The sequence below is a fragment of the Sorex fumeus genome, unplaced genomic scaffold, assembly GCF_029834395.1.
Source record: "Sorex fumeus unplaced genomic scaffold, SorFum_2.1 ptg000013l, whole genome shotgun sequence".
NCBI classification, from domain to species: Eukaryota; Metazoa; Chordata; class Mammalia; order Eulipotyphla; family Soricidae; genus Sorex; species Sorex fumeus.
In genome coordinates, this window is record NW_026606070.1 from 19513023 (window position 1) to 19525296 (window position 12274).

The window sequence follows — 12274 nt, forward strand, 5'->3', positions numbered from 1 at the left end:
ACCTTGGTTGAAAAGACAAAACAATAAAACAGCTTAGACTAGAAATAAAGAAGGTCCTAAGGATGAAAGATTTACTGGTACATGTTTTCTATGCTGTTTATGACCGTGTTTTAGCATGCTAATTTTCTGGATTTTCTGGTTTAATTCCAAAAAAATAATTTTCATTGAGTTCTGTAATTTGATTTGTACATTTTTCTTCTACAGCAATTTTTCATATATATAATTTTAGCTATAAGCCGGCTCAATTTGATTTTATATAATCTTTATTTCCAAACAGTTTGTATAAATTGAGTCTAGTTGTTAGACATATTTTACAGTAATTCAAAGATTATGTTTTTGCTTTTAAAATAAAACAAAATAGCACCTGAGGTGCTAGAATTTAGGGCTAAAAACATTTATATAAGCCTTATTTCCTGACAAGCCACACCCGGTTCAGTCTCCAGCAGAGTATACAGTCCCCTAAGTACTGCTGGGGAAGCTCCTATGTACAGGACCATGAATAACCCCTGTGCACCACCTTCTGTGTCCCTAACAACACCCCTCCTCCAAATAAAAAAGAATAACACTGGAATTTAAAATCATATAAACATATTTTATATTTTGATAGTTGTTTAATTGTTTACTTCTTGAATTCTGCTGGAATTAATTTTCTTTAACTCCAGTCAATAAACAATGCTATTGGTTATTTAAAACTTTGTGGTTCTAAAGTCTAAGACAGTTAAAATTAAGTGTCTGACCTTCACATCAGTATACGATTAAATCCTGCCTGTACCTATTTATCTCTCTCCAAGCAAGAATAGTTTCAGTTTTTCAAGCAAGAACAATTTTTTAATTTATATTTTTAACTTTTTAATTGAATTGCTGTGAGATAGACCCTTACAAAGCTGTTTATGATTAAGTTTCAGTCATATAGTATTCCAACACCCATCCTCCACCAGTGTGCATTTCCCTGTACCGTGTCCCCAGGTTCCCTCCCATCACCTCCCACTCCCACTCCCTGCCTGCCTCTATCACAAAAAAAATCACAAATCATCCTGTTATTCGTCGATTGCCTCGAGCAGGCCCCAGTAAAGTCTCCTTCATCCTAGCCCTGAGATTATATTCAAGGCTCTTTAGGAGAATGAGACGCATCATTGTTACTGGTATTTGGCATATTGGGTACGCCACGGGGAGTTTGACAGACTCTGCCATGTGGGCAGGTTACATTCGGTAGCCTGCCAGTTTGTCCAGAGTAGGAATGAGATAATAAGATGTCATAATAAGATGTCGCGCGGCCACAAATGCGGCAGCGCAGTTCCGGGAGCTAGTTTTTATAGTCTCTGAGTCTTGGCCGTTGATGGGATTACACAGCGCCAGGGGGCCAGTTGGTGGGTGTGACCCCCGCCTACTGGAATTTGGAGGATCTGGGTGGAGGATGCTCGGCCCCAATCCGAGTAGCCTTGGAGATCTCGGCCCGGAACCCGTGTGGCTTTGTCCCTCTGCCAGTACCTTCATGTGTGCGGAGAGTGGTCTCAGCATGGTGGTGGCTGGTCCTGGAGTTCTTTGGCTGCTGGGGCCCTGGTCGGGGCAGGGAGGAAAGCTCAACCCGCTCCCCTCCAAGGGGCCCCGGTGAGGACAGCCAGGTGCGGGGGCAGGAGATTGTCTCTATAGAATAATTTTAGGACCATATTTAACACATTTCAGTATTTTTCTGGAGAAATTTGTTTGTTTAAAAATCTTTATTATAGGATTTGAATTTTATACCAACTTTCAACTCTTAAACTAGCATTATCTGCTTTTGACTATTTCCCATTGATCGGTTTGTCTCCGTGTGGTAAAACTGAACTTTTCATTTCAAAGCTAATAATTTGCAATATTATTTCCATCACTTTATTTTGTGTTGGTAATTTTGTTATTGCTCAACTATAAAGATGTTGTTTTTATTTATTCATTTATTTTTGCCAAATAAATTTTTGCTTGGGGTTTACCCATTTTTTGAACTCAGAAACCACTCCTGGTTATATTCAGAGAACTATATATGATGCCAGTGTTGAAAAAAGGTCAGATGCATGCAAGATAAGTGCTTTATGCCCTGTGCTATCACACTTACTCCTCAATTATATAAATTTTGATATCAGTCTTTTAAACTCTGTAAGAAAAAAATCTAGGATTTTTTATTGTTATAAAATGGAAATTATAAATTTACTATGGGAAAATTTGCATTCATAAATATTGAATTTTTCACAGCTTGTCTTAAAGGTATTTCCTCTGATTAGTTATATATATTTAAATTAAAATTTTATATTTTCATACATCATGTTTCTTGTTAGTTTTCTTCTAATATATCTCTCAAATGTATTACTTTATGGACAGTGATTTTTATAATGTTTTCTATCTTTTGTTATTTATAATTTTGGATAGTATTACTTTCATGTATTTTAAGATATTTTGAATTATCCTTAGTGGAACTCCATTAGTGTTTATCCAAGTGAAAAATATTGAATGTCTAGTATATCATAGTGATTAAGAATCTAGATACTGGGTATAGATCACCTCTGTTTGGTTCATAACTCTGCCTCTTGCTAGTTCTTGCATCTTGGGCAAGTTAATAGGCTTACTTGACCATAGTTCCTACATTTGTATTTTTTCACATGTTTGTAAATGCAACTCATAGGGTTTTTTTTTGAGAAGGGCATTAATATTTGCAAAGTCTGTAAAATGTTGTCCTATATATAAATATCACCAATAATAGCTATTATATTAGTTACAATTATTGTTTTAATAATGTGTCAAAGATTATAAATGAATATTTTCTTCATTTTCATTAATGACTTCAGAAAATATAAACTCTTCTTTCAGTGGAATTATATAGACATAATGGGTCAGTCAGAGTGTGCAATTCTGGTTTATAAGTATTTGATAATACAATATGATTATTAAGTAAGTCAGCTGAAAAATTAAATAGATTCTTCAAAAACTCATGGAGCCACAAGAGTATTAGAGTGCATAAGATATGCCTAGCACTAATATGTTTAAATAATTTTTGATTATATCCTTCCTTTAATTTTTTTTACCCAAGTGTGTAATTATGTTGTGTTTGGTTTTCCTTAAAACTATTCCCTAAACTTTTCCCTTCTCAACAATTTCTCTTAGCATTTGGTTCTTATTATCTTTGGGATGGATGGTTTTAAAAGTCTCTTATCTAGTCCCATGGCCAAATTTAATCTAAATTATACTTTTAACACTCATAACCAAGATTACAAGTCTTTAGAGGCTGGAGCAATAGTACACCAGGTAGGGCATTTGCCTTCCATGTGGCTGATCCAGGTTCAATTCCCAGCATCCCATATGGTTCCGTGAGCTCTGCCAGGAGTAATTCTTGAGCACATAGCCAGGAGTAACCCCTGAGCATCACTGGGTCTGACACAGAAAGCAAAAAAATAAAATAAAATAAAATAAAAGATTATGTCTTTATAACTTCCATTATATTTTTAGAGTTATGCACCAAAAAATGTACATTTGATCATGCTTTTATAATAAAACTTTGATGAGCTTTTGTTTTTCCCAGGTCAGATAAAAAAAATTCTTGGGGTCATCTACTCATACAGCATGTGCTGCTTCCCAGAATTATTGAATTTTCATGTGACTCTGGCTTTGAATATGACTTTATGTCTGAGATGATCCCCCTCACTTTGCCACCACTATTCAATTGCTCTTTTCCAAAGAAACTGCTCAACTAAGATAATTTAACTCATCTTTATTTGATTTAGTCTATATGTAATTTTATATTAGCTATTTTTTCTTTTGTCATTATTAACCAGTTTTTCTCTTGTTAGATAAAAGCTCTCATACTATATATTGAATAAATACATGCATGGTGTTTTCCTACAAATCACCACAATCACCAATAACTAAAAATGGTATTATATGTCCATCTACAAATATTTAATAAAATATTTTGGTGATATATCTTTTTATTTATTTATTTATTTATTTAATTGCCTCTCGGAGAGACTGGCAACCTACCGACAGTATACTGCCCACACAGCAGAGCCTGGCAAGCTTCTCGTGACATATTTGATATGCCAAAAACAGTAACAATAACAGATCTCGTTCCTCTTACCCTGAAGGAGCTTCCAATATGGAAGCATTGGGAAAGATGAGTAAGGAGAGGCTGCTAAAATCTCAGGACTGGGACGAATGGAGACATTACTGGCACCCACTCAAGTAAATTGATGAACAACGGGATGAAAGTGATACAGTGATTTATCTTATTATTTAGGCACCTTGATTTACACAGATGATTATAACAGAGGTCTTTCAGGCATGCAGTGTTCCAACACCAACCCCAACACCAATGTCCCCCTTTTCTACCAATTGCTGCAGGAGGGAACTTCAGTCTGCTACCTTGCCTGCCCCTTTGAGAAGCATGTGACAAATTTATTGCATATTACTTGGTCCAGTAAAAATTTAAGGGCATAGCAAGTAAGATCAATGAAAGCCAATTTGTGGTGATTGATTGTTATGTTTTTCCCTTTTCTGAAAGATGTAGAGGACAGCCTCTGTACCATTAGTGAGTGCCATACTCAAAGCCATCGTAAAGTTTCTCCTGTTCTTTAACAGAATTTTCTTGATGTTTGAAAAACTGGTTTTGAGACCATTAATCATTGCTTAAGTGTTTTCTGTTTTGTTCTTTTAAATCTGAGTGATAATCTAGCTGGATAGAGTATTCTTTGTGAGGTGTTCATTTCACTGAGTTTTTGTATTATATCCTTCCGTTTTCTCTGGTTTGTACAGTCTCACTTGGTAGATCTGCCATACATCTCATGGGATTTTCTTTGTTCCTTTTTTGATCTTGCTGCTGTCAATATTTTGTTTCTATATTTGGATCTTATCATTTTGAGTATAATGTTTCTCAGATTTTTCCTAATAGATTCTGTTTTCACTGGGACCCTTTCAGCCTCTTGGATCTTGATGCCTATAATCACCTCTGGAAAGTTGTTGATTTTTTTGACTATTTGGTTTTTTTTAACTAGTCTTAATTTTTAACTATTATTCTTTAAACATTAACTATTTCTTGATCTATTATTTCTTTATCACATTTACCTGTCTATTTATTCTGGAGCGATAGCACAGCCGGTAGGGCGTTTTGCGTTACATGCTGCTGACTGAGCCAACTGTGGTTTGGTTCCTCCATTCTTCTCGGAGAGCCCAGAAAGCTACCGAGAGTATCTTGCCCACACGGCAATGCCTGGCAAGCTCCCTGTGACGTATTCTACATGTCAAACACAGTAACAAGCCTCACAATGGAAACAAGCTGGGCCCGCTTGAGCAAATCGATGAACAATGGGAGGACAGTGCTACAGTGCTATTTATTTTTCAGGGACTCCAATGGTTCTTATGTTGTTCCTCTTGAACTCATCCCATAGTGTACTGTTCTCTGGTATACTGTTTATCTCTGGTATACTGTTTATTTCTTCATGAGTATTTTTCACCTTCTGCTGTTTCCTAGTGGTTTCTTCTCATTTGGAGCTCTTCATCTTTTGCTCAACTTCTGCTGTTCTGCTGTTCAGAAATTCTATTGACCATTTTTATATCTCCTACCACGTTCTTTATTTCTGTCATTTCTTTTATGACTCTCATGCTCTCCCCTGCTTTTCTGACTACCTGTGCTATCTTATCTTTGAACTCATTGAATATCCTCATCAGTGTCACTAAAGACACTGTCTGAGGATTTACTGGTGTTGTTTATATCTTTGATGATATTGTTTTCACTCATTGAGCTTTGTTGGCTTTTATGTATTTTCCACATTGGTTTTAGTGTTTTTGCTCTTCTGAGCATCAGTCTTTATAGTTAATCCCCCTGGAAGATGCTGAGGGATTAAGCTGGTGACTGTTCTTTGTCTTTTTTGCCCATTATCCCAGAATAACAGGAAGATTAGCTGTGAGCAGTATGGAACTCAATGGCTGCACACTGCAAGAGCTTGGTATGAGCCCTTAATAAGGCAAAGTAAGCTGCTGGGACTCACCAGGTAGGAAGTGATTTTACCTCTGATTCTGGAAAAGGCCCAGTGATGTTAGCCAGAGCCAAGCCTCACCTCAGATGTGAAGCAGCAGAAGGTCAATTGAGATACTTTTAATTTTCCATGATTATAAATTCTTCACACCTCTTCAAAATATATGTTGCCACACTGTGACTTCAACCAGGTTATTAGTATGTTGTCATTTGCATATGGAATATATCTAATGTAAACTAATTAGTATAATATATGCTTAAGGTGATCAGTTATTTAACATTCAATCCATGGGCTGGAGCGATAGCACAGCGGGTAGGGCGTTTGCCTTTCACGCAGCCAACATGGCCGACCTGAGTTCAATTCCTCCGCCCTTCTCGGAGAGCCCGGCAAGCTACCGAGAGTATTCGATATGCCAGCCACAGTAACAACAAAGTCTCCAATGGAGACGTTACTGGGCCCGCTCGAGCAAATATATATATATTTTACTTAATATAAATCCAAAGTGAGAATTGTTTCCTTGTGACATGCTTTACAAGACTTTCATCTCATGTAAATTAAAAATCTGCTAATTATGTCTTTCTCTTCTTCTATTTGTGTTGTCCAATTGTTACTATCATTAGTCATGCAATGGTTATTTATATTTGTGCCAAAATTTTCCTTATGAGATCAGTGTACTTCAATGATTTTGAAAGCATTCCACTATTTCTAAATTTGAAAAACAAAACAATTCCAAAGTATTTCTATGGTCCCAGGTAACTTTTGGGTGGGCGAGATCGCTTAGCAAATTGAAATGCATGTTTCGCGTGTAGGAAGCATCAATTTGATTGCCGGCACTGCATGGTCTCCAAAACACTGCAAGGGGTGACCTTGAGCCAAGATCTTATTCCTCTGCTTCAATTTACTCAAGGTTATTAAAAAGCCAGATCATATGAAGACTGGTTGAATTTGTTAGCCATACAGAATATATGTAATTGAATCTTGTTCCCTTTGAATTTAGGGATATACCTTGTTAAGCAGACAAAAACAAACAAACAAACAAATCACACAAAATACAGACCTGACAATTTGGCTTCCAAATCTGATTTGTTGTGATAAGTTTTGATCCTACTTGAACCTAATTCTGCTAACAGGGTTAGTAGTAGCCCTGAGAACTCACCATCAGAAATAGAATAGTTACAAATCAGGTTTCCTTGTCAGAGTTTCTTTGTCATATGTGCTCATTAGTTTTGTCCTCATTCAATGTTAAACACATTTCTTATAGTAAGGTGCCCTTAATTAAAGAGAGAGGTCATTTTTCAGTATAAAAGATCTAAAAGTTACTATTATGAACAAACCAGCCTATTTGCAAACGTTGTCTTGAAGATCACTGCAGCTTAAGTTATATTCCCTTTATATATAACATTAAAGTTTTTACAGGGTTTTTTTTCTAAATTGGTATCTTATTATCTTAATGAGTTTTTAAGATTTCAAGGATTTATTTTTCATTTTTGACCTATTTCTGTGTAATCATCACTCAAATTAGTTTTATAATAGTGTACTCACTGGAGTTTGAACAGATCAATACAATAATTTCCCTTACCTTTCACTTATATTCTAAGCAAATTTATAGACAAAAGAAAAAGCTAAACAAGAGTGGGGGGAGATAGCTTTATTGCTTTAGAAATGTAGAGAAACATGATTACATGTGTAACAAAGATGAGCTAACTACTGCTGACCCACATAAATAGACAGTGATCCAAGGCAGCACCAAATCCTTATATGCCTCCCAGGCACGAGCGAAGTGTTTTATGTTGAACAGTTTCTGTAGCTTGGAGCACAACAGAGAAAATGAATCTAAAGGACAGGCAGATTCTAAAAAGATAAAACGAAAAGAGAAGTTAAAACTTGGCATTCCCGGGTCCATTTCTGTACTTTCCCCCTTTGACAAAGTGAATTATGTCTTGGAGAAATGAGTAGACAGACTAATTGATGTTTCTCCTAGCTGTACATTAAGTCCTGTAAAAGGACATTCACTTTTACAATATTTATCTCTTTCAATTTACTGTGAATGAGGAACAGTAAAACCTGTTGAGTTAGGGAAAATTTTACTGCCTAGGCTGATTTAAATAAGCTTTTGCTCTGGTTCCTGTTTTCAAAATACTGCCTATTCAGGCCTACCTATCACAACAAAATCGCTCACCTAAACTCCTTATAACTAGATTTTTTCTTGCAATTTTTTTCTTATAATCTACCTTAGTGATTGCTTAGTCAGAAATGATGATCTTGACTGTTAAATAAATAAACAAAGCAAGGAAATATAAAATGTTCAATAAAAACAAACAGATTCTCACAGAACTGAGATTAATAAGATTAAGTGGATCGTAAAGACCCTATGAGCAAAGGGCAGTGGATAGTTACACTTCAGGAGTGAGTGATAAATTCATTTAACTTCCAAATTTGTAAAAAAAAAATTGCATTCTTGTAAACCAATGTTACCTCCAGTTTAAAAAAAAATGAATTCATTTAAACGACTCCCCAAATTATGACATTAAAAGCAGTGGTTTTCAGCCACCAGTCCAAAGGCAAGTCCACAGATACAGAACAGTTTGAGAATCACTATTCTGCTCCCTTGGTTTTAACTATAGTCTGTGGATCTTGCCATTGGAAGATGCTGTTCCACTGGTGTGAAAAGGTTGAATTACACTGATAAAGATCTTTGCCTGACTGAACTGACCCTAAAAGTCTAAGACCTGTCTTAACAACTAGCAATATTAGAAAGATCATCTAATACCTTTATCCAACTTTCATGAAATTTAAGTCAAATATGCTTTCATAATATCTGTATTCCGTTCCCTTTCATGTCTTTCCATAGATAGGTAGGGTGGTAAATACAATCATTTGTAGCTATCATTTATGTTCATTGAGGATTGATAGATTTTATTTGTGCAAGTGTGTTTTGGGGTAGGGGACCTCAAATATGTAACAATGTTACTAAACTAATCTGTAAACTACATTCGTTTCTGTTTTTGCATTTTGGTGAGTGCTTCCATGGAGCCTCTTACCATTTCTCGCAACACAGGGTAGATAGTCCAATTCTAGAGTCTGGTAGTTTAAAAGCTTTGGGGCTATATATGCCATATTGTTTGAAAGCTTTCCTAAACTTGGCACTTGACAGGGTCCTTGTGGTGCCAGGACTGGACTAAGGTGGTCTTTATACTTGTAGAACATTTGTCCCTAACCACTGAGCAAGCTCCTTAACCCTTAGTTGCTCTTAAATAATTTTTAATTAAAAACTGTACTTCTAGTCTAGCTAACTTTTGAGACAAATGTAAATTAAGTAGGAAAATAAGTGTCGCGTTCATACAGTATGCATAAAATCTACTCTTAGTGCCTATTCTGTCAATGGTATGTTATGTTGTGGCATTTTACACCTTCTGAGCACATCTTTCTCAGTGGATTTAGTAATTCGCTAGGGAGGTGCCATGTGAAAATAATGACTAGTGACACCACATAAAATCCTTAAACACAGTTTAGGTGAGAGATATTTTAAGCACGTATTTCAGAGCACAATAAAGGAGCAATTAAAGGCATATGCTGGAGGATCTTTTCAAAGGAAAGTGACATAATTTGATGAGCTTCCTGACTTTCTTATCTTGCCATTAGGAAATGTGGAGAAAAATTCTCATATCTAGATTTTTGAAAATGAGAACTTTTTTTAATACTATAAGTTTCAAAGTTTGTTTTACATTTTTATATTGTTATTATTTATTTTCTTACTAGTATTTCAGAAGGCACCCAAATTTATTTTATATTATTGAAATTTTTGAGGGGAGCATTTATGCCACATCTAGTGGTATTGAGGCCTTACTTGTAGCCTTATGCTCAAGAATGATTCCTAGTAAAGACCAGGAGGACCTTACAGGGTGCTGGAAATGGGCCTGGGAAGGCCATATGCAAGGCAAGCATGGTAACCCATGTGTTATCTCCCTGGCCTCAAGATACTAACATTAAAATCTGAATACCAAAATTGTTTTTGGAGGCTGAAAGTCATCGTGGTCTTAAGACCAATGAAGTTGCCATAGTACCCCTATAAAGTCATTATCCTATTACATATAGATTATTATACTAAATTAAATTTATGAAATTGCTACTATGTGTAATTATAGTACTCTGCAGCACATTACTTCCTACTAACACTGATAAATGGTTTAAATATCTTTGCATATGTTATGGTCTCATAATAATACCACCCAATTATAAAGCTTAAATTTATTTGTGGCTGCATAAAAAGTGAATAATGCAGCCTTTGAATTTATAGCTTTAACTAGTGTATGATTTTTTCTTTTCTAAAAGCTCATTACTAAGGTTCATTGTCTAGTTGTATTTTTACTATAATTTTATATTTTCATCTTTTAAAGAGGTCATTTAGTGATGTAGAAACACTACTTGTTTTTACTATTATGGAAAGTAAAACGTTTAATTTCTTATATAAAGCTTTAACTTAGAAAAGCTTTATATAAAATGAGGCAAATACATCTTTAAAAATTTATTTAGTGTCATTATTATTAATTACTCTTATAAGAGAATTGCAGTAATTGAAAACAAACTTTTATTTTCTCCAAATTTTAAATCTATTCCATCAGTTACTAGTATTTTTATTTTACAAAGTCCCCCATTGTTTTTGAAGTACTATAATTAATAATACTTTTATTTATGCTTTCTCCCATACAGATTTCCAGCATAGAACTCACTAGAGTGCCTACATCTCTTCATCAATGTCCCAAGGACTCTACCCATTCAACCTTTCCCTGCTAAGTAAGTACAGTTCTGTAAACCAATTCTCAATTCTGTTGTCTTTGATCATTTGGTTACTTGTTACTTCTTATTTTTTTATATCTCACATATCAAATAAATAATTATGTGTCTGTTTTTCTTCTTCTGACTTCATTACCAGCCTAATCTAGTACAATAATAATAAGTAGTTGTAAATTGAAATAAAATTTTATCAGTTTTAAAAGATGAGCAGTATTCCATTATGTATATAAATGACAATTTTTTATTCACCATTTAGATTGTTTATAGATTTTGATAAAAAAATTTAAATGTGCTAAGATCTTTGAACTTATTTTCCTTTATCCTATAATTTGGATTCTAATAGCTGTTTGAGTGATCACCACCAGTTAGTGTATATTCTTTGGGAAATATACACTATCTCTGCTTTCCAAGAGACCTGAAAAGCCAATCTTGGTGATTCTTCATCAAATAGACCAGTGGTTCAATGTGAAACCCCAGGCAATCCCATCAGTGCTTACGGGAGTATTTATTCTTAGTACTGTTTTTATAATAAATATTAAAAATCAAAGTGGCATCAGAAATCTAAGTCATCAATAACAACAAAACAAAAACAGTAGAAAATTTTGCATCACCAAAATTTTATATGACTGTAGTAGATGAGACATAGAGATGGTATGGGGGCTAAGAGGCTTGTCTTATTTACTGGCCCTTTGGCTACAATCCCTCTTTTGATCCCTGATACCACCTATGGACGCCCAAGTACCACTAGGAATGATCCCTGAGCACAGAGCCAAAAGTAAGCGCTGAGCATCACCGAGTATGACCTAAAAATAAAAGCATCTATCTGTCTATATACATATATGTGTGTATATATGTATGTACATAAATATAAGAATTTATATATTTTCCTGAACTGTAAATTTATGGTTTGTATATCTTAAAATTCTGTCTTTTATGCCATAAGAATTTTATAATTGTCACTTAATAACAAAAAATTCTGTGTATGCCTATTTAATCAGCTATCTTTAGTTACTTGTATATTTTACGTACTCATGTATATTATAAAGTCCTTGACCACAATAACTATATATTTTGTTTCTTTATATACTCCTACCTCTGTGTATAATATTGAACAATTAAAGGTATTTTATGAGTAGTAGATAAAAAGAATTCTTACTAAATCACTGTTAAAACAATAAATATTCAAGTGGTTAAACTGAATGTAAATAAATATGATGCTTCCTCAGATTTCCTGTATGTTAATCATCTGAGTGATATGGCCACTTTATAAGTATATCACCCATATGGACTTATTAAGACAGCAACAATTTTCTACTTCCATTATAGTCAAAGTGACATGACCATTCTATTTACAGCACCGCATCTTCATTAACTCTGAATTGATAAAAAGCCACATATCACATTTTCCATGGAGATCAAATCTCCATTCTGCACCAACTCTGACACTGACAGACAGAACAGATAAAATGAATCCTTTCACCTCC